The sequence below is a fragment of the Canis lupus genome, chromosome 19, assembly GCF_011100685.1.
Source record: "Canis lupus familiaris isolate Mischka breed German Shepherd chromosome 19, alternate assembly UU_Cfam_GSD_1.0, whole genome shotgun sequence".
In the NCBI taxonomy this organism is placed as follows: Eukaryota; Metazoa; Chordata; class Mammalia; order Carnivora; family Canidae; genus Canis; species Canis lupus.
This window is the reverse complement of record NC_049240.1, coordinates 1307742-1332443: the sequence shown is the minus strand read 5'-3', so window position 1 is coordinate 1332443 and position 24702 is coordinate 1307742.

Below are 24702 nucleotides of genomic sequence, written 5' to 3'. Positions count from 1 at the left end.
AGCGGGAAGCCATTTAATCGCACTGAAGTGCCGTTTTCTCGCAGGTAGAAATGAGCTTCCGATAGGTTGATGGCAAAGCTTATTCCAGTTCTCCCCTTTCCTGTGTCCAACCAACGGTAGCGTGATGTTGTAGCCGCTGTCATCCAGTGGTGGAGTCTGGCTCCCTCTCCCTGGATTGCAGGCTCGCCTTGAGATCTAGTTCGAGCAGCAGGCTGTGGCTGAAGTAGCTTTGGGCCAGTTCTGCGCACAGGCCTAAAAACCCTTTGAGCCTTCCTGCTTCCTCGCTCAGAAGCTGATGCTACCAGAAGAACACGCTCAGTTTAGACTGTCGAGGGAGACAGACGGGGGGAGCAAAGCTGCGTCAGCCCCGCTCTCCCAGCCAAAGTCCCAGCCCATAGGGCAGCTCGGCCGCGACCAGCGCAACCAGCCCAGCGGTCCGGGGATGTAGGAGCAAACCTGGCGAAGACCACCGACCCGCACACCGTGCCCGAGTCATGCTCCTGTGGGTTTGCTCCACAGTGTTACTATGAAATAGGAAACAGCAGCACCATTAGTCGCTGAATCTTAGTATGCTGTCTAGAACACTGGCCTCAAAAAAGTAGTAAATAAAGATCTGCTGTTATTACGATCCATAATTTGCCAGCACGGCACAGAGTGTGAGGGGGGTAGCTTCCTAAAGCAGAAAAGGCTTCCCAAACTAAACTCCAAAAACAAAATTAAAATGAGCTATCTACCACATGTTTCATGAGGTCTAATAGAGAGAGAATACTGATTTATTAAATTTTTAGCAATTTTAATGAATTTATAAGAAAAAGTAAGCATATCACAATGGGAAGCCCATCACTTATTGTCAATGGAGTAGATGATCTCCAAGCCCTTCACGCCTCCTGCATCAATTCCTAACAGCCGACATGTGCCCCGCTCTCATGTCACGGATTACATCAAATACCAAGCTTCTTCCTTACAAAATAGCAACATTCTTATTATGTGATTAATTGCTGCTGTTCACAATATTTATAGTAGGCCAAAAATTAGAACAAGAGTAATTTTCTCTCTCCTAGTATTTTTCAGACACAATAATTCTAGGTCTGATACTATTTTCAATGGTGGGCTTTACAAAGAATCAATGCATTAGCTCCTAGAAAACATTATTATATCTTGCATTGACAAAAACTGGAGGCACGAGGACTCTGAGCCTCACCCTTCTGTGTGTGTCTGTATGAGGGGGAGGCTCTTCTCTGACGGGACCCTTCTCAGTCTGCTCTCTCTCAGGTGAATAACGCATCCGGTTACTCAACTTCAGTTGAACCCCATGATAGCCTGCAGACTCCACCTCAGCTTGAAAATTCTCCTGGGGACCCAATTCCGTATTTCCATTTCTATTTCATTTTTTTAAGATTTTTTTTTATTATTTATTCATGAGAGGCAGAGACACAGACAGCAGGAGAAGTAGGTTCCCTGCGGGGAGCCCGATGCGGGACTCGATCCTGGGACCCCGGGGTCACGGCCTGGGCTGAAGGCAGGCGCCAAACCGCTGAGCCCCCCCAGGGATCCCCATTTCCATTTCACTTGTGTACTCGGAGGTTGTGCTATTTCCTTTCTCTATAGGTCTTAACGCGAATCACTGCCTCCGTGTCCATCATCCACAAAATACATGTATGTTACGTGATAGCTCAATGTAAGTAAAGCTCCTAGTCCTACTCCTCGCGCATAACCAAAGCACGATAAGTAGTAATCATCACTACTTTTGTTATTCCTTTTATTTTCTAATTTTGTACAGCTGCAAGCACACACCAATAAGTAAAGCTGCAAACACACACCAATAAGATTAACAATGACTAGATGAAAGACAGTAAGTTTGAAACTAAATTTTATGAAAGTGAGTTTTCAGATTGATTTGAATTAGCAGTTGTTAGTATACAGTAAGCACTTACTATGTGCTAGTAGCTATTATAAGTTACAAGTAATGAGTTAATACTAGAATTAACTCAATTCTCTAAATACTTTTTTCATGGTTTTGTAGAAGCAACCAATAGGAGATTTTGTGGGTTAAATAGCTTCCATCTGGTCTAGCAGCAATAAGCTAATAAATCACCAATAGGGGATTCGAATATAGACCATCTGGCTCTCACTAGTGTCCCCGTTACATTCTTCTGTTTCTGAAACGAAGAATGAGGAGTTGGGAGAGAAGAGAGAAAAGTAATGGTAAATGAAAAGTCATCAAGGTAGAAATAAGTAAGTCATACACAAGGTGGACCAATCTTTGTGTATGGGCTACGAGGCAACATCTGGGTGAAGAACAAGGTGGAAATGAGGTTGGGAAGGTAAGCACATGGGCCAAGTAACTGGAGCATGATTTCAAATGTTTGCCTTACCATCTACAAGCATAATTAAAGATAATAACCACAATCTTGGGGGGAAATCTTGGTAAGTCCCTTTTACTAGCAGTTCTACAACAGAAATGCAAAAAAATAGGAAACTTACTGATAACCTTGTGAAGCTAAATCAATAACTCTCAAATAAAACAACTCTGTTATGAAAGGAATTATTTCTTTAGCCTATGTACTAGTTGAGTTAGCCCCTGCACCAACTAAAACAATTTGTAAAAATCTTGAAAGTGATGAAGGTATAACATTTACATTAATATATTTCTTGGTAGAACTGGTTTTAGGAAAGGAAATAATTTCATATTCTCATTTCCAGTTTTTCCTAAGATATATATATATTTGCTTATTTAATCCATTAAAATCCATTATATATAATATATTTAATTCATGTATATATATTTATATATTATCCATTTAATATTGGATATATCATATATTTATATATTATCCATTTAATCCATTATATATATTTAATCCATAATCCATTATATGTTATATATATAAAATCCATTATATATGTATATATATTATATATATATATAATATATTCAATCCACTAAAGCAGAATTTTTCCAAGGGAGAAACATAGAAGTAAATCTACCTTTATCAAGGTTACTTAAAAATCTGTTTGGCATTTGATCAACTAAGAGTCAATCACCTGAGTTCTAACTCATGACGAAAATCCAGCAGATTAGTTTGAAACATTCTGCTAATGTGAATCTGATTTGACAGGATATTAACTGCATTATCTAGAATAATGCTATTGGTATTTATAGAACATTGGCCAGTACTACAATTTTCTTATTAATTTCTGGAAAAAGCTTTTGAGATCTTTGGTGTCTGCTGTTTCAAGGACTAAACAATTATATGCATTATAATTCATGGAGAATACATTTTTTTCATATTTCTAGGTTGTTTTCTTTGCCTACTGGTGAGCAAATACCTATCAGACTCTTTGGCATCTATCAAAGTTTTCTGAGTATCTTATAACAACAGAGCACAGATCCAGGAAAATTTAGACATTACTAAATAAACAGCACACAGATGTGGGTGTTGAAAAATTAATAGCACACAATCTGATGGGCTGTAGTACCAAAAGGCTTCTACAAAAACAGAATGAAATAAACCCAAGCACAAATACTCATGTAATCATGGCATAAATGAATCATCAAGTATCAAAACAGAAGTTTAGAGTCTGGCAACACGTACAGCTTCTAACAAATGACTCAGCCGCACACATCATTCTTCATGTCACCTCATTTGTAGAAAGACTATTAGAAGTAAGAGCAACATGTTACATGTCAACAGAAACCAGTTTAGAGAACAATTTCAGAATATTTCATGATGTTTGTCATCCTCCTCATCATTCGAAAACGACCTCTTACATTTTCAAGATGGGTCCTAACCACTCTCAGAGAAGGTGTTCTAATAGTCCACCAACTCGTTGTCATTATGAATTAAGGCCACGGGAACCCTAGGAGGTTGCTGCTGACATCTAGTGGCATCACTTTTCAAATGCCAAATGCATGAAAAATACACAACCAGAGAGACAAAGGGGCAAACATACAGACGTAGGCACATGCCAAGTCCAGTGGACACCTCATGTCATAAACTATTTGCCTCTGCGCACACTACCCTGATGCCAGTGATCTGCTCCCCTTCCAAGTTCACGTTAGTTCTGCAAAACCAAAGAAATGAAAACTAACACACACGCTAAAGCTTTAAAGGAACCGATTCCCTCAAAGTCCTTAGTCCTCTACCGGAAATTGCCAATTCCCAAGCAGCCCCAATTTCCAAAAGTCCTGCTACCGCCCCAATAGTCAATGATTCCACTTCAACTTTCTAAATAACCGTCACCCTTTCCCAACCTTCACAGGCACCCAGGTACTCCTAGGATCCCAGCCCCGAGAAGCTGCTGCAGAGCTGGGAACGTGTTATTGCAGACTGCATATCCACAAACATACGGACACATTCAAAATGCCCACAAACGTCTTAGGCATGAGGTTCAACAATCATTGCAAGATTAAAAATGGCTTTCGGAAAGGGGCAGCTTTGATGGCTTCCCAGCCCCCGCATGAATGATGATGAATAGGACACAGAAGAAATGGAGCTCGGGAAAAATGATAGGAGCACAGAGCATGCTCCTACAAGCATGTAAGAGCACTCGTACTGTAGTCCACGTGTGTACATAAGGTGGGTACGTGTGTGGGCCGAATGGGAGACTCTCCAGTCCTGCCCAGCTAGAGCACCTATGAACACAGCAGTTCAACACTGATTGAATGAATGAATACATGAATGAATGAGGTGGCGAGTTACAATAGGACTTTTTCTTCCTATTGGTTCTGATGAGCGCTACGCAGCAGGCAGGATCTTTATAAGGCAGGGTTTTACTCAGGCCACAAGAGCCTTAGCTCAGCAGCTCAGCTTAGAACTTTCTTCAACGACACGTGCAAAATGGCAAAAACCAATGGGCGACAGAATTGGGCAATCCTGACTTGGAGAAGGGAATGTTTCAATAGGCGAAAATTATTTTCTTTATGAGTTCATGTATTCGAATTTAGATTCTATTCTCATTGAAAAGATGTGATAAAGGGCGAGTAGCTTCTCATGGTAGTTCTAAATCATACAAAACATAGCCAGATTATAACTCTCGTCGTACAGAGGACTCTTTTAGCCTTTAAATATGACTTTAGTGCAAATCGTAGAGATGCAAGGAGCTCATTCATTCAGTTTGTGCACTTGACTCAAAAGTGGAAGTAAAAATGGTTTGCAGAAGAATCTTCTTTATATTCATATTAAAGGAGGGCAGTCCCGGTGGCTCAGCGGTTTAGCATCGCTTTCAGCCCAGGGCGTGATCCTAGAGACCCTGGATCGAGTCCCACGTCGGGCTCCCTGCACGGAGCCTGCTTCTCCCTCTGCCTGTGTCTCTGCCTCTCTCTCTCTTTCTCTCTCTGTCTCTCATGAATAAATAAATAAAAATCTAAATATATATACATATATATTCATATTAAAGGAAAGAAATCCCATGTCAATGTATGTACCTTTATATATAATAAAACAAAATTATATATATATATATATACATACACACACACATGTACACATAGGAACTAGTAGGGAGCAATATATGCAAATCAGTGACAATGTGAGCTGTTTATCTAGATGATTCCACCAAGTGAATATGGGCTAAGGGGGAGAAATAGTGGTATTACGAGGAATTCAGAAAGCTTCTTAAAGAGAAGTTTTAAGGTTATGAAGGCCTAGGATTCAGGGAGAAAGACTGGGCATTCAGAACGGAGTATTCAGCAGAAAGAAACACAAGGATGTTCAGGGTATGCAGCGGAGTAAGAGAAAAATGAAGCAATACAGGCAGGGAATCGACGGAAGGACTTAAATACTATTTGCAGGAGTCAATTCCAGACAGCGTCATGACTTACAGTCTTGCGAGTTTTTAAACAGGCTTTAAAAGACGGAGTATCCCACAGAATCTAATCGTCAGAAGACTAAAACATAACAAGAACTTTTCAAATGACAAAAACCATAAAAGCCAAAAACATTCTTTAAAATTATTGCCATGGCTCTTCCTCATGTAAATCCTCTTTGAAGAATTGCTTTTTGATCACTTCTATATGAAAATGCTCAGTGATCTGTTCTCGGGCGGGCGGTTTAAGCACTCTTTGGGAGCATGCTTTGCCTGGTGTTACAGCTCTAGTTTTCTTTTTCAAGATTTCATTTATTCATTTGACGCAGAAAGAGGGAGAGCATACATGGAAAGGAGAGGCAGGAGCAGACTCACTGCTGAGCAGGGAGCCCGATGAGGGCCTCGATCCCAGGACCCCTGGATCATGACCTGAGTCAAAGGCAGATGCTCAACCGTTGAACCACCAGGTGGCCTACAACTATATTTCTGTAAAGCATTACATTTATCACACCTGGCACCTAATTCGGGTAATGTGACAATTATATCACACCTTTTATCACATGCCCTATGAGTATTTCTACTTCTTATTTAAATCCATGGTCATTGGGGCACCTGGGTGGCTCAGCCATCCCGGAGTCCTGGGGTGGAGCTTGGCATTGAGCCTCCTGCTCAGGGGGTGTCTGCTTCTCTCTCTCCCTCCTTTCCTCCCCACTGCTCGTGCTCTCTGCCTCTCTCTCTCTCTCTCTCAAATAAATAAAATCTTTTTTAAAAGTTCACGGTCATTAACTTATTAATCAACTGCAAGTTTTGATGATTTACTTCCATTGTTATGTTAGGGTAGGTATGTAATAAATAATATAAAATATAAGCTCTCAAAATATAAGATTTTCATCCTTTAAACCCCAACATAAATTACATCTATGTTTTCTACAGCCTGTATAATAAACCACAATGAAACCCATTATTAAACAATTTGTTTATAATTTATTGGTGCCTTGAACATAAACCAAATTATACACCAATCTATGACACAATTTACTTTCAATTCTTTTTTTTTTTACTTTCAATTCTTAAAACTGTTTATACTAAGGTTAGAGTTCAACCTAGAGTACATCGAAAAATTGCCAAATCCTTGATATCCCATTAAAATTACGTACAGAAAAGTTAAATACATATGAGAATAAAATTTGATATACCTACATAACAAAAATAAATCACTGACATGAAATTTTGTTAATTAAATTCCATCTTTTTCCAGGACATATAAATATATGTAAAAATCCAACAGAATAACAGTCTCTATTTTTTGCACAAAATCTTTCTAGGGGTATATAGAAGGGTATTTTGACCTAATTGAAGTTGCTGCTCTCTTTGGATGACAAAATTCAGAATATTGTGACTGAAATATTCCCTTTAAAAGAATTAAATGCAGAACTTTCAAGTAGCAGAACGCACAAAAATGCCTGTTATTCCAACAGATTGCTCTCTGGGTTCCATTGCCAGAGTTAATCCCACACAAAATGAATGTGTTAGTTGTCATGTGCAACTGGGAAAAGCTGAATGGTCCCATTTATCTAAAAAGAGCACCTTCACCAAGTATGTCTTAAACTTCCAAATTCATAGTAGGAGGCCAGCATTACCTTGATGCCAAACCAGATTAAAGACTCCACTAAAAAAAGAGAACTACAAGCCAATGTCCTTGATGAAAATGGATACAAAAATTCTCAGTAAAACACTAGTAAACCAAACCATATATTAAATATTGAATTTAAATGTCCATATTCCATCTAAGATAATAGATAATGAGCATCAATAATCAGCACCCTTTGTCATACTAGCAGGAATTATTTTTATGATCGCAAACACCCTTTTTTCCATGAATCGAAAGGTCTAACTTAAGGAGATGATGACTTGAACACCACTTTCTCCACCTAAATTAGCTATCCACATCCCACTCCCAACCTGCACACAAATGCACACATGGCTGGAGCTAAGCTCTTCGGGAATTTTGTCAGACCAAAGCACTTGAACTCTAGCAGTATTGCAGGACTGTTCTTTATTTTCATGTTGAGACGTAAATTTTGTAACTCTGCATACACAATTCTGAAAACTCTACCATGTTCATGGAAATATCCCTTCTATCTTCATTTTTTTTTTTTTTTTTACTACATTCAGGTCAAAGTAAGCTTGTCCATCTCTAAAATACATAAAATAAAAGGCCAGTAAAATTGAATATTAGCATATACAGACTTCTGAAAAACGAAAACCATCCCATGAATGCATCCTGGATAGTCTGTTTTCCCTTTATCCTTTATTTTCATTCTAAAGAATGATCCTTGACCCTCTCCATTGGCTTCATCTCCTTTGGTGTTTTTTCTCTCTCTTTACTGCGTCATTCATCAAATTCCCCTCAACAAGCACTTTCCCACCACTTAGCTCCTCCCTATGCCGATATCGTAGAACTCAGCCTCACCCTCTTCCACCCAGTGTCTAGGTTAGTAAGTCCTTCTCACTCTATCTCTCTTTGGGGAGTCACAGTTAATAGTTCTATGCAAAAGGCAACCCTCAACTATGTCATTAACCAATTTAAGATATTTTATAGTTTGAATTAACATTTTAGTAGAGATAAAACTTGAATAGAGTGCCTATCATTCAAAATCCCCTTTTGGGGAGTCAAGCTGATTCCTTGAGGGGTTTACACATCCTTTGAAGAATTAACTGAAAGCTAGAAATAAGTAGAGACACCCCAACTTGCAATTCAACCTAAATGTTTGTTCAACTGCAAATTAAAGTTCAGAAACAAGTTTTCTGCTCATGTTCATTAAATTAAATGCTACCTTTGTTTCGGCACTCGTTTGGTTTTAGGAATTCAGTGATTTGTCAAAAATAAAACCCAGTTAGTTCCAATTAGTATGCAGCCTAATGCACATTTCAGTAATTCTATTATTTGTGTTCATGTACGTACAGTAATATCCAATCTTCACAGCTGTATGAATAGAAAGTATTGAGAGATAAGTCCAGTTCCCCATCACAATTCTCATCTTTCAGAGACATTTCTATAAAAAACTATTTTGAGAAAGCAGCTTTATTTATACACACATTATATATCTGCCGCTATACCCACACTTCGCTTACGCGTGCATCATTAGAATATTTGCATGAGCGTTCATATTCCTAGTCCAACATATGTAAACAAATCACACAGCAATTTGAAAATTTAGCAACTAAATAGGCAATCTGTTAAGCATAATCAGGCATGCTATTCAGCAACTGTATAATATAATTCAATCTTCCTAAGAAAATATATGTTTTGCATGAGAGTGCCTTTACAAAAGTTGATGAAACTTTCTAGGAATTTGTACTGAAATTTTCACATATTCAGAAAATAACAAAGCCATCTGACTCATGCTTAAATAAAAGGCAAATCTCATCACTGTAACCTGATAAGAACCTAATTGTCTTATTGTCTATCATTTATAAATACAATACAGTAGTTGGAGATATTTCCAAAGACAATGCAATCTTCTAGTCAAGATCCTACTCACATATTAAAATAAATGAAAGAAAAGTGTCAGAAAATTAACCATGATCCACAGTGTTTTGATAAGCTAATATATATGCTAAAATTTACTACTCAATTCATAAATACGATCATCATAAATCATTCCTTCTACTCTTTTTAGAGTGATTTGATTTTTTGATGGGTTATGCAATAGCCAAACTCAGTAATCAAAGAAAGTCAACTAGTTTAATGTATCAGAGTTAAACAGACTAAAAAGTACATCAGTTCAAAATAAGCATTACCTTGATCTGACTTTTCATAGAAGACAACAGATCTCTTGCCAGGTAACACCATTTCTTTGAGTTCTGTGGGCAAAGAGAAAAGAGATTAATAAAAACAGTCTTTTTTTTTTTACTCTTCAAATACTTCTTAAAGAAGATTCATTAGTAATAAAGGTCAGAGAGGAAAATCAGTTAAAACACTCAGCTCCATTCAGCAGCTGCCTTGGGAAACACTATAAATGCCAAATAGGTTCCCCAAAGATCCCCCTTCTCCTGCATCTGAGAACGTGGGTACCTGTGGCAGATACTCAGCCCTGTTTTCCTCGCTTCCCTCTCTTCTCACATGGGCACAAAACCAGCACTTGAGCAAGAAAAAGCTCCAGCTTCAACCATTTCAAAAGATAAGACGTAAGCCATGTTGGCTTACAGGACGCTTGCTTGTAATACAAGGGACTGAAATGGAGTTTGCAATTATCTAAACTTACTTTTCTCCCTCCCGCAGTGAATATGGGCTTTAAAATATTCATGAAAGCTTGGGTGTTTTCCTGTTCTGTCTTTCCACAGAAGTGATAACATGAGATATTATGGGAGGACTCTGTAAATAATTGCAGATTACCCTGCTCATATGATGCAATTTCAGAGCTTTTTCTGTGCTGCAACAAGGAGGAAAGCACTTTATAGAAGTGAAACGTATGAAAACATATCTCATTCCCTCCCTTGGCATATAACAGTCTCGATGAGCATCCCATAAGAGATTTTACTGCGTCGTTATCTGATTGTTCGGATCCGAGGGTAAAAGATACAAGACTGAGCGACAGCTCTGCAGAAAGGAATGTCACGTGGCTAGGTAAGAATGTTCAATTCATCCCTTACGAAAGCTCTTTGAACAAATGTCAACAGGGAAAAGCATCATTGATTAATTGACTACAGCCGTCATTGTAGGAATAGTCCTATAACTGTCATCACGACGTCTCACTACCGGGAGACCTGGGGGAAGTAAGTGCAGCTCTGTAAGCCTTCACATTTCATAATCATCCCTCCCATTTCAACCATAGTATCCGAACAATCATCCCTCCTAGTCCACAGGGCTGATAAATAAATGAAATAAAAATACCTAACGGATACAGAACTAATGAATATTAGCCAATATGCTTATCGGTATCATTATTAATATCATTATCATTGTTCCCCTTTTAAAAACATTCTCACCGCCCCGCTGAAAATCCCTACCTCCGTGAGCCAGGTGGCGGGATGCTGGATGCCACTGACGTGGCCTATTTATCAATCACGCTCTGTGACGACGGAAATAGGTAAGTAAAGAATCATTTTAGGTCTCTGGGCGGGTGGAGTAAAAGGGTTTCCCAGGGAGGTGAGTGAGTTGTCAACCAGTCCGAGGTGGAGGGAACGCATCGTTAGACAAGGATCTCAAGGAACTGGTGTAAGTACCAGGTTTAAATCATTAAACAACATATGGAAGCTGAGGGTCCCGCCGGATCCTGTGCAGTCGGGAAAGGGGAGCCTTGAAACGATGGTTAATGGGTCAGAGTGGCTGGACTGGCGCGGCCTGGCCGCCAGCTGGTCCTTGTCACCCGAGAAAACTCCACGGAAGAGAGGAGCCTGCGAGCGGGTGAGCGGGCCCTGGAAGCCGCAGCAGGGAGGGCACGGCCGGGCCCCCCGGGCCCCCCGCCCCCCGCCGCCCCGAGGCCAGGGCAGAGCTGCACAGACAACGGCCCCGTTCACGCCATGCCCTGGCCTCCCGCCTCGGCACCTGCGAGGGAACGAGCCTGCCCTCACGGCCACCCAGCCGGCGGGATGCGAGGCGCCCAGAAGCAGGCCCGACCCTGATCACCCTGGTCACCCGGAGCCCAGGACCTTCAGCCGCACTAAGTCAGCAAACGTGTTCCCAGTTTACAACCTCGACCACCAGCCGCCTACAAAAAGCTGATTTCAAGCTTAAATCACACGCCCCCCCCCCACCCCCCCCAGCTGGGACCTGCTGCGTGGCCACCGACGGCCAGCGGGGAGGGATGTGGTCGTGTGCTTCCACCTCAGGTCGCTCTTCCCAGCAGCAACCTGTGGTCCCAGTGTCTGCAATATGGGGGTGCAGAGGAAGGGGAGGTAAGGAAGGAAGAGGGAAATGAAGCGGGAAAGCTTACTTCCTGTTGGCCGGGCTGTCCCCCTTCTCCAGGCACTGGGGACCCCTCAGCTGTGCGGCCTCGACATGAACCACGCCGCCTCGCTGCATCACCACAACCACAGCCCAGCTGACGGCTCCAGCTCCCCTGTGCCCCCTCACAGCATGGCCCAGGTCTGCTGCTCAGGCAGCTCTCCCACAGACCCCGGGGAGCTGGGCCGCTCTCGGGGCAGCGCCTCTGCTTTCTCTACCATAAGCGCTCACTAGCTCACCTTGACTTCCGACTCATCAGAAATCAGTCCACTGTCTCCACGCGACCCCCATACTGAACTCTCACTGAGTTCTGTTGAAGCACCTCTTTTTATCACTGGGAGGGAAAAAAAAAATCCTACAACCCGCCCCTTTGTGGACCTTCCTAATGGACCTTCAGTTCACTCAAATCTTTAATCTCTAGATCTCTCACCCTTTTGGGATTAGGAATGTAGGAGTTACCTAACCAGTTCTCATGCTCATACTAGGAATTTCGACAAGGTGACCCGTGTTCATAAATCACTCTGGTATCTGATAGCTGTTGCCTTAAATGGTCAATACTTTCCTATTTTACATCCTGTGATAGGAGTATTCACAACCTGAATTTTAAGAGACTCACGGGGAGGGATCCCTGGGTGGCGCAGCAGTTTGGCGCCTGCCTTTGGCCCAGGGCGCGATCCTGGAGACCCTGGATCGAATCCCACGTCAGGCTCCCAGTGCATGGAGCCTGCTTCTCCCTCTGCCTGTGTCTCTGCCTCTCTCTCTTTCTCTCTCTCTCTGTGACTATCATAAATAAATAAAAATTAAAAAAAATAAAATCTAAATAAAAAAAAAAGAGACTCACGGGGGAAGCAAAAATCGTATAATATGTCTACTGGATATACTTTTTTAAGTTTCTTGATCATCCCATGAATTTTATATATAAATTCAATAAAATATAATCAATATTATCTCTCCTGATCTTCAATATAATCTCTCGTCTTCAGTCAGGCAGAGTGCTCAATAGCTCCCATGTTGTTCTCGCCAGTTCTACTTCCCATGTCTGTTCCTTCCAGCTGTGGTTGAATTCTTACTTTTCATACCTTCCAAAGCTGCCACTCTGTCAAAGTTTTAATGCCAACTTCTCCACAAAAGGATCCCCAGGTACTTTGAACTTTGTTGATTTTCTCATTCTCCGACCTGGTGTAGAAATTATAGTCAATGCGTAAAAATCTATATTGTCTTCTTGCGTCTTATGCTGTCACATCTCCAACTGTATTTTAAGTTCCTCAAGAGCGTTTGTATCTTGTGTCTCTCACCTATCGCCTTTAGTACTTAATTCAATGCTCAGCACATAGGAGGTGGCTCCCAAGAAATACATACTCACTTCCATGTATTCAATATCTATTAACAAATAAAAGACAGAGCTAACCTTTGTGGCCTAAATATCTTACCGTGTCCCATGTAGAAATTGCATAAGTCCTTACCATTGCCACATAAGACTTAAAGAACATTTGAACAAACTAGTACGTCAGATAGAACAAAAGCAGAAGACAAAGGAACGGGGTGAGCAGTGATACGCCTTCGGAAAACAAAGATGTCATTATTTGGAAGTATAATTCATCTGCAACGCTCTTCCTTTTCTCTATGTTTGACCTCACCTTTCTACCAGGGGCGGCACTTGCCTCAGAAGGATTAAGCCTGTTACGAGGTAAATAAAATGAGAAAGGAGGAGACTGCAGCTTCAGCAGCAAGAATTCTAGATCCAGAACAAGGTGACAGTCCTGAAAATCAGGCTTTCCTTTTAATTTTTAAAAACGCAATCTTAGTTGCCATGAACATATTGGAAGTCAGAACCAGAGAACTAGATCATGGGGTTATGTGATGCCATTAGTGGAGAAAACAGAGCATATGATGTAAAGGACATGGAAAAGAACATCAGGCTCGAGGATTGTATGGAGAAGAAGACAGATGGAATAGGAGGAGGTCAAATATCAAGCCCTCATTTCCCTTCTCTAAGTTAAGCCCCCACATGAATGTGGTAATAAAAGCATTAGGACTAGCAGACGATGTTTCATGGCATAGACTGGAGAGACCTCAAGACCCTCGGGGAAAACGAGCATTCAGTATTTAAGATGACATGGGAACAGCTAAGCAGCCTCAGAGGAGAGAGGGAAATATCCAAAGCCATGAATCTGAGACCGAATCCAATCATGCCCACGGCCAGTGTGTGGTGCTCCAGGGAGACAGAAGTTCCCAAGTGCCCGGATCAGGGAACATGAGAGTGCCAAGGAGACGTGGTCCCACCTACAACCCTCCCCAAAAATGTGATTACACGAGGCCCACCACCTCCATAGTCAATCCATAAAGGAAAGAGTAAAAGAAAGAGAATTCTGAAAGCACATTTACCCAAAAGTTGTCTTCTCAGTCATCTACTCCTGATAAAAAGGAATTTAAATGTATCTAATCCAGTCATTATTTTACAGATAAAAAAAAAAAAAAAAGACCAGAGCGGCAGACTCAATTACTCAAAAGTATTAATACAAATGAGGAGAGAAAAGAGGCAATAATTCCAATTGTTCTAATACCCACGGAAATGCCTACACACTATCCTACACTTTCATCCGGCTTATTTTTATTATAAATATCAGTTAATACTATTATTATTCAGTTAATACTTAAAAATAAAAATTCAAATTTCAGTCTGAGTAAAAATGCCAGTAATTTTAAATCCATTTATTTTAATGAATGGTGAAATACATTTAAAATTAAAATAATAAATAATGTATCCACAGAAACACTATTAGTCTCATTTATTTAGTCAATGTAGCAAGGTTACAGATTTAAGGTCATTATACAAAAGTCGATTGTGCTACCACATAACAACAAACAAAAACATAAAAATTCTGGATGCCTCAGTTAAACATCCAGCTCTTGATCTCAGGGTCATGAGTTCAAGCCTCATGTTGGACTCCACGTTAGGTGTGGAGCTGGGCATGGAGCCTACTTAGAAAAAAAACAAAAAAAAGAAAGAAATTCTACATTTAAAATAGAAATAAAACCTCAATAAAACCTCAACTATCCTGGAACAAATCTAACAAAAGATGTTTATGACCTCTGACATCTTTTTAATTTTAAATTTACAAGCTAACATGTATACATAAATGTGAAGGGCCAAGATTAGCCAAGGTGATATTAAAGAACAAAGCTGAAAAAAAAAATTTTTTTTTAAATAAATAAATTTAAAAAAAGAACAAAGCTGAAGAGGTCTTCAATGATCAGATATCAAACTTATTATAAAGCTTTCATAATTAACACAGTGTGGAATTGGTACAAAACCAAACCGATACATGGAACAAAACAATGAAGATCACACAAATTATGACATCTAATTACAGAAGCAAATTTGACAATGTTGAGCAGTCGAGAAAGGGCAATTTTTCCTCTAAATAGTACTGAACCAATTGTATATTCAATTGGGGTAAAACGTGAATCTGAACTCCTTCACATACGAAAAAAAAGTCAGTTTCAGAGGGTTATATATTTACACATGGATGATAAAACAATAAAGCTTTCAGAAAAGAATATCTTTCCTTCCCTTTGGGGTAGATAATGATTTCTTCAAGAGCACAAAAGAAGAGGAGGCTCTAGAGGGAAGCTACAATGCAGTGTCTGCATTTAAATTAAGAACTACTGCTCATCAAGAGATGCCACCTAGAGAAGGAAACGGCAAGCCACAGAGCGCGAGGAGAAACCTGCAATACAGATATCAGATGAGGACGCATATTCAGGACATTTAAACTCCTGCAGATCAATAAGAACAAGGTAGACAGCTCAAAAAAATAGGCAAAAGACACAAATGCACGTTTCACAAAAGGCATTCAAATTTTCAACTAACATATTAAAATACCCTCAACTTTATTAGTTCCTTGGAAATGCAAATTAAAGTCACAATGAGCACCACCGTGGCCAAAATAAGGACAGATAACAAGAGTTGCCAGGCTATGGAGCAATGGTAGTGTCATATCCCGCTCGTGAAGGGCAGAGAGTGGAAATTGGTGTGACTTCGGAAAATGGACTGGTGGTGCCCACTCACAGGGGGCACGGGCACACCTTGAGGCCGGGCAAGCGCCACTCCTGGGTCTACACCCACTATAAAGGCACTGGTTAATAGCAGAACTAATTAAGCTATTAAGATTCATTCATACAGTGAAATGCTACACATTCATGAGAATGAACAGACCAGTTATGTGAACAACATGAATATTACAAATAATTAGGGTAAAAAAAAAACAAATAATTAGGGTAAGAAGTCATATGCAAAAAAGTACACGCCATATGACAGCATGTATATAAAATGTGGAGGGAACCTCTTGTGGGGAAGAGAGTGGGAGAGGACATGGGAGGGCTTTTAAGGAACTGAAAATATTCTTCTTGGGCTGGCTGTTAGGACCGTGGGTGTCTTCACTTGAAGAATTTTATCAAGCTGTACACTTAAGATTTGCTCACTTTTCTAAATGAACGTCATATTTCAACAAAGTTCATTTTTTAAGTGGCACTGGAATCCCTACCCACTATCGATACCACTTGAAAAAGAAAAGCCCAAAGAGATTTTAAAGATGATCCCTGATTTTAAAGACAATCTGAAAGAAATCAAACAGTAGCTTTCAATCTGCAAATGTTCTTTCTCAGCATCTCCAGGTGTGATAATTCAAGGCAGCACCTGGGGAGAGAGGACATTAGTGTTTTCCCTGGAACACAAGCTATTTTCCATATTTTCAACCTATACATTCCTCCTCAAATTACTTACTCAATGTTAACTCTGTTCAATAAAAGGGAATCTAGGACAAAATATATGTATATTCCACTTTAAAGCACATTTGCACATTTACTAGTGCATATATTTGAGTTTTTGTTTTGTTTTTTGCCAGGAAACTCCTAGAGCCAGATTTTAAGTGTTATACTTGACCTTTTAAATTATTTCCTTTTGCAAATAGCAAAATTTCTACCAATTGGATTACTTCCTAATTTTCCTTTGCTTATTACTTAATGATACAATTATCATATTTGTAATTGTAGGTTTTTAAAAGTTTCTGCACTTAAGATTTGGAAAGAAAACATAAATAGAAAACAAGAATCTGATAAACACATATTTATCTCTGTCTGCAAACAATGAGACAGAAAAAGCTTTTTCTTTCCTGAATTACAATTATACCTACATTAAGCATCAATAATGAAAAACCACGAAGGTAATAACCAAAGCACAGGCATTTTGAAATGTATGCTTAATGTAAACTAGAGAAAAGGTAAAATAACAAAGTCACATCCTAGGTTTAAAGCACATGAAAAAGTAAATACTAGGAATAATTAATTTCTGCCTTTTTATATTTTTAATAATCAGACTTTTAACATGGTTGATGAAAACATTCTTCTCTAAATGATACACTCTAATTTCACTGATAGTCTTATATATTTAATCATAAGTTTTCACTCTCTGTTGTTTAGTCAAAAAATAATCTAAATATTTTTCCATAGGCAATTTAGCAATAAAAAGATTTTTTTAAAAAGTCCACTTTTTGGAAACGATTTTTTAAATCTCTTAGTCTGGATTACCTTAGAAGTACCTTATTATTATTGTAATAATAAAAATAAACGCTTATCACTGCCAAATACAAACCAGTCATTGTTTTGAGTTGCTGTCTTACACATCCAATACTCATCACAACCTTCACAGCTGGGCACACTGTTATCCCATTTCATACACAAGGAAACTGAAACGCAGTTTGGTTATCAGCAGTTATGGGATCCACAGAGCCAGGGAGCAAAGGCGGCACCTGAAGGCTGGTAGCCACCACCAATTCTGCTCTCTTGAATATTCTGCTGAGCCAATATTCCTCTCTTTCCATGTCAGTACCCATTACTATGGCACGTCTTTGGTCCTTATGTGTTATTTAAATATATTACTTAATTCTTCCCATGAAGCGTCTCATTTATTTGAAATGTATGTTACTGGGACGCCTGGGTGGCTCGGTTGGTTGAGCATCAGATTCTTGATTTCCACTCAGGTCATGACCTCAGGGCTATGTGGTCATCCATGCTCACTGGGGAGTCAGCTTGAGATCCTCTCCCTCTCCCTCTCCCTCTCCTTCTCCTTCTGCCCCTCCTCCACTCACACACACGCACTCTCTCAAATAAATAAATCTTTAAAAATAAGTAAATAAAACATATGTTATTTAAAAATATGTATTTTGTGTATGTCTTTACTATTTCCTATGTTTTTCATGTTATTCATTAGAATTGTAGACATACTATCCTTTGAATTTAGAGTGAGCACTATCTTCTAAGAGCTTAAAGCAATTTACATATATGGTGCCTTTTGCATTTAACACACACACAACCAGCACTATTCTCTGCACTGATTTTTAGATATTTTATTTTTTTATTTGTTTAAAGATTTATTTATTTATTTATTTATTTATTTATTTATTTATTCATGATAGACAGAGAGAGAGAGGCAGAGACACAGAAGGAGGGAGAAGAAGGCTCCATGCCGGGAGCCCGACATGGGACTCGATCCCGGGACTCCAGGATCGCACCCTGGGCCGAAGACGGCACTAAACCGCTGAGCCACCCAGGGATCCCCGATTTTTATATATTTTATTGCATATTTTCTCACCTTCTATCTCATGCTATTGCCAAATTCAAACACTCAAGGCTCTAGATCCTTCATTCTCAAAAGGTGCTCCATAAATTGGCAATATCACGTTACCTACGAGCTTATTAGAAATACAGAATTCTAGGCACCGCTCTTGACCAAGCACGTCTGAATCTTAATTTTAACAAGAAACTCAAGTGATCAGTTGGCACATTAGAAATCTGTTTCGGGGCACCTGGGTGGCTCAGTTGGTCAAGCATCTGATTTTGGCTCAGATCATGATCTCAGGATCCTGGGATTGAGCCCTGAGTCGGGCTCTGCGCTCAGAGGGAAGTCTTGCTTCTCATTCTTCCTCTGCCCCTTCCCCTGCTCATGTTTGCTTTCTCTCAGTAAACAAATACAATCTTTAAAAAAAAGAAAAAGAAGTCTGCTTTAGATGCTCTATTCCCCTAAACCAAAGACTTTCTTAATCCTTGCTTCAGCTAATTTATTTCTGCAGGTTCTGTGAAATTTATCCTTATCAGTGTTACAACTAAGTGTTTTAGTCCGTTAAAATTATTATTGAGTACCTCACTATCTCCATCACTTTTACTGCCTGCAGCATGACTGAATTTTACTGAATTAACTATTGAGGACTTCAAACAGAAGCTTCTCTTCTAGGGCTGTCTGAAAGGCTGTTTTGTTTGCAAGGAGCTGTATCTTCCACAAGTAACTACAAATGCCATCAATTGAAAACAGGCAGAGCTGACATGTTTTGGTTCTGGTGTAGAGCCTCGTAAATGTCCATGAGAGTTCCTAAGTTAAGAAATCAATATTAGAGTAGCTGCTGTTTTCTCAAAATCCTGAGAGATTTTATGCTATATTATAGCACAATGCTGATCTCCAATCCTTTGAGAATTCTTCTCAAATTTTCTTAGTTCTCAGGTATTCACTTACACATTGCCTTAGGGTTTTCTAGCTTTTTACATAAGATGACCTGAAAAATTTCCACAAAGATATTTTGGTATTACTACTAAGCTAAAGATTTTGCTCTGCCTAAAACAACCACCATTAACAACAACCAAAATCAAACATAATAACTAATAAAGCCCTCAAACAAAGGGAAACATCCATATTGAAAATCATAAAAATAAGCTTCAAAAACACCAAATCAGTGTAAGAAAAATCAATCTTAAGATACAAGACAAAGTTATGTGCTGTTAAGTGCTTTTTACTGTTTTAATAAAGTACCAGCAGTCTTATCTTCAAAAAACTTATCAAATCTCCTTATTACCTTATGTCTTTGCATTGGCTCTTGAAAAGATTTACAACTTACGAGCTAGCTGGGTAAAAAGATTAATTTACTTGAGCATATAGAATCAAGGAAGATCATTCATTACAATTTTGCCCGTAGAAAAATAAGGAATATTTGGATGTACTCTGGGTATTTGATAGTAAAAATGAATTTATTTTAATTGTGTCAAGTATAATAACCATACTGTGGTTACTTAAGATAAATATCCTTATCTTTTAGAAATGTATACTGAAAAAATTTGGGCTAAAATATCAAAAGAAATTACCAATAGGACATACAGGTACATACCACCATCACTAAAGAGGAGATAGAATAAAGTACCCTACAAAAACAGAGAAAGAGAGCCATTAGGAATCCAGAAAAGAAATCAATAATAGAGAAATTTTAGTATCAGGGCAGGAGGCTTATATATATATAAGGCATTAGTACATTATATTAAAAGTAATGAAAGAAAAAATAATGTTTCTTTTCAATATTCATAATGTAATTGAAATAACGTATTTGAAAAATGCTATGGACACATTTTTTGGATCTCCTGCTCAGGCTAATCACTATGATAACTCTTATCTGTATCACTGCTCTTCACATTTAAAATAGCTATTTAGGAAAGACATGAACAGTTTGCCCACTTTCATAACATTTTTGGCTTGTCCCAGGGACAGAAGTTTTACACTGCTATAGAGTGAGCCTTTCTATTTTATTTTCTATTTATTCCATCCTGTAGGATAAGGAAGGATGAATTAGTCAGATAGTTATTTTTTTATTAGTAGGTGATTTCTGTGCCTAAGTGCAATAGAGTAAGTGAAAAACTTAGTCCAAAAATTTGGAAATTAATTGACATCAAAAACAATTTTGGGGAGGATCCCTGGGTGGCTCAACGGTTTGGTGCCTGCCTTTGGCCCAGGGCGTGATCCTGGAGTCCCAGGATCAAGTCCCACGTCGGCTCCCTGCATGGAGCCTGCTTCTCCCTCTGCCTGTGTCTCTGCCTCTCTCTATCAGAAATAAATAAATAAATAAATAAATAAATAAATAAATAAATAAATATCTTAAAAAAATAGATTGCTAAAAAACAATTTTTTTAACTACATTAGCTCTTACTTTCTACCCCTTCTAGGAACCAACAACTTTGGCAAAGCATATAAATGTCAAAACTAACACAGAAAAAAAAAAAAAAACTTTTCTGCAATGCTGAAGGTACTCATGTACGGAACACCTAAACAATATCTAAATGAAAAATAAATAAATAAATAATCAATCTAGGAAAAGAGAATTATAATTGAATGCCTCCATAGTCAACTATCAAAGTCATACAGAATAAAAAGGGAGGCAAAATTAAAAACCTATTGTGCCCAATCAGGGAATTTCGGCTTCTGATAACATAAACACTAGTAATTCTAAAAAGTCCTCTCCTTCAAAACATCTAGAATGCTTGATAAAATGCAACAAATATATTTTAAAATGCACTGTTGAGCTTACAAGTCATAGAATGACCTTAAAGTGGCAGAAGGAAGCGTTGGAACAATAGTAACATCCACATGCAAAAGCATGGGGGTCCTTGTGTTGTTTACTAATATTAAAATCTTGAAGCCTTGCAATTTATTAGCCTAAGAGGAAACAATGGATAAGCCTTTAGGTTTGAAAAAATGAGGAGTTGAAATTCAGAACATCTAAAAGCACAAGAGAATGTAGACTTAAAAAAAAAAAAAAGCCATCTACCATAGGGAAGTGACATGAGAAACTTATCTATAGCATCCCCAGCTTGGAGTAGAGAAAAAGAAAATCACTCTTCTAAAAATGCACCAACCATAGTTCTTCCCCCACAGCTTTTAGCCTTGGTTTTACACTGATTATAAATCCTGAAAAACTTCAAGCAGAGAAATTAACTTAAAGAAGTAAATTGAATCTACTCCAAAATAATATAACTTCATCTCAGACCTCTCAGAATCCCCAGCATTTTTAAAGAGCCAAAAATGAGCACACAACCCAAAATTATACAACCTACAAGAAAAGAGCCCTTTATAAAGGAGAGTCCAAAGAAGCAACAAACACCACAATTTGATGGCCAAGAACATCAGATTCTGTAACTATCAGGACCACAACATAAAATGAATATTTCAAAAATCTCTAAACATATAAAAGAGGGAACTAAAAACATGATAGAATATTAAAGCCAATTGGGATTTTAAAAGGCAAAAGGTAACTTCTGGAAAAACAAAAAAAAATTTACATTCTCTATTGATGCAGTGAATACAAAGTCAGGTACAGCTTCAGAGAAAGTTAATAAAATGAAAGGTACACTTGAGCACGTACGTAAAATTCAACAAAGAAAGAAAAGGTAATGAAGCATATGTAAGACAAATGCAAAGTTCTAATATGTGAACGATCAAATTTCCTGAAAAAGAGATAAGAGAAAATGGAGGAGAGGCTAGATCCAGGCCTGGGATGAGGCAAGTGAGATAGCAAGGGCAAAACATTTAAGGAGGCATTTAGTCTTCTTAAATTCTGCCACCTGGAAGAGACAATACCAAGAAAGATAACTGGCTATAACTTTTCCAGAATCGAAACTTGAGATCCAGGAAACACAATGTTTTCCAAGCAGGATAAATAAAAAGAAATGTAGACCCAGTGACAATTGTAAATGGATCACGAGGCCAGTTCCCTAGCATTAATGTGGGACCTTCTAGGGTGCCCTCAAGATGCAGACTGTCTCGTGGCATCAGGCCGATTTTCCACTAAATTCACCTCTGCCTATTTTTCCCATGCTATAATACTTTCCTAATTTTCTTTTTCTGATTTCGACAAACAAAACTGAGAATCCTCATCCTGGGTTTGAAGCTAAAAAGTGCAATTGTACCAAGTACCAACAAGCAAATGACAAACGGATCTGCAGCAGTTTCTCAAACCAAGGATGTATATCAGAAGACTGCGGAGTAATAGATGCTAGGCACGGAGAAAAGCAACCATCAGTTAAAATTCTATTCCCAAACCATAATTCGAGGCAGAGAGAAAATAAAACCAGTCAGATATATCAAAACAGAGTTTATCACCAATAGACCCACACCACACAAATTTTTAAAGGAAGAATTTGGGACAGAAAGAAAATAATGCCTGATGGGAAGCCTGAGACACAAGAGGGACCGGAAATGAGGAAAAAGAATAATTAATGATCACACTGGTAGACTTAATCAACAATAACTGTACTTAAAATAATATTAATGTTTAATTAGGTAATAAAAAATTAGTTTTTTTACCAAAAAAAAAGGAGGGAGTTTGAATTTAAGTTGTGATATCTAGCATTGTTGAGGAAGAGACAGTAGAGATTAATTAATATTTTAAGTACACAATTTAAAGTCAATCTCTAAAAAAATAGAAATCAACTATATTAACTTCAAATCACCAAATAGAAGAGAGAAAAGAATAGTAAATCTTAATCAGAAAGAAGCCTTCAGGAAATTCTGTTTCAGGTTACAATGGAGTGACTGGGCCTGGTTTAGTCCACTCACTATAACTTTTTTTAAAGTTTAACATTTTAATTGGGAACAGTTCATATGGCCCATTTAGTGGAAGCTCAGGTAAGCAAAGTGCAAGAAACAGAATGAAGTATCACACATATGTCTCTGTATAAATCAATATGAAAAGATATCCTAGACATTTGAAAAGCAAAGAGCAAATTACAAAGTAAGTACAGTGAATCCAATGTCAAACATTTTTTTCTATATGTAGTATTATTTTTGCAAATATTGTTTTTGTAATATAAAAACAACAAAATTAATGATGAAGTTGAAAACATTTGCTAAATCACTTTGGGGTTGATTTGTGTAAGATAATTTCAGCGAATAGAATGTTTAATGAAAAGCTGTGGTATACATGTACTTGTCTCAAGAAAGTCTTACAAGAAAAAAAAAAAAAAGAAAGTCTTACAAGGAACAAAAGTATTTCTTCTAATTAACATAGGTTCCAGAAAAACATTATTTATTACTATAAAATAAAATGTATTTCCTAAGAAAAGTTCAAGTAACCAGTGAAATCTTAAGAGGTGAAGCAAAATTGTTTTTCAATCATATTCGGAAAATCTAATATGTTTACTTGCTTGTTGAGTCTTCGCAAGTCTTACCTTTTCAGCTTTGGTGATTAACTTCTCAGTGCCTCTTTTCTTTTCACGAGGCTGATTAAGTTTGGCTTGCCTATCTACCAAAATCTTCTGCCAATACCTCTGCTCATGGTCACCAGAAAGGATCTCCAGTTTCCAGCAGTATTTCTTTTTAATTTCTGTATATGCATTTATTACTGCTTGAGCATCTTCAGGAGTTTTAAATCTAGCATGGCACTCTGTGTCAGACAAAAATATAAGGCAAATCTTTGGGGGCATTAGACAACATGCAGCATAAAACTGTACTTTATGAGTGAAAGGCAAGCTCCACAATTTCCCCACCTCTCTCCATAAAAACAATTTTCCAGCTTCAGTAAAGCAAGCTGAGATCCAGGCCAAGCATTTGGTCCTGCTGCATTTAGAAGACAGAGATGAGAGTTCAAAGAGGCTGAAGTACATGGAATATGCATGGCAAGGAGTCGGGAAGGAGGGAGCGTGCAGACAGGAGGTCTCAGACGTCTAAGCAGGATTCCCTATAAGCTCTTGGGCGAGGGCAGGGCTGTGCATACACAGGGCAAGATACATCACGCTTTTTAGAGAGTTGTTAAAAATGAAACAGAGATTTTAGAGAGCCAGTGGTGACAGTGGATGCTGGTGTCCATGCCAGCCAGAGTAGAGATAGCCCATTAATACCTCCTACTATGGTGACTTTTTTACAATGTCAATATACATGAATTACTAGATGTACAGAAAGGAAAATAGGACATTTAGTAAAGAAAATGTATCAAAATAAACTGAGATGACACAGGTCTTGCATTTAGCAGATAATGTCTTTAAAGTAGACTTAAAAATAAAGAACCAATGGAAAATGTGTTCAGAGATTTAAAGAAAAATGAGGTTTTAATGAGAGAACAGATAGTGGATCTCAG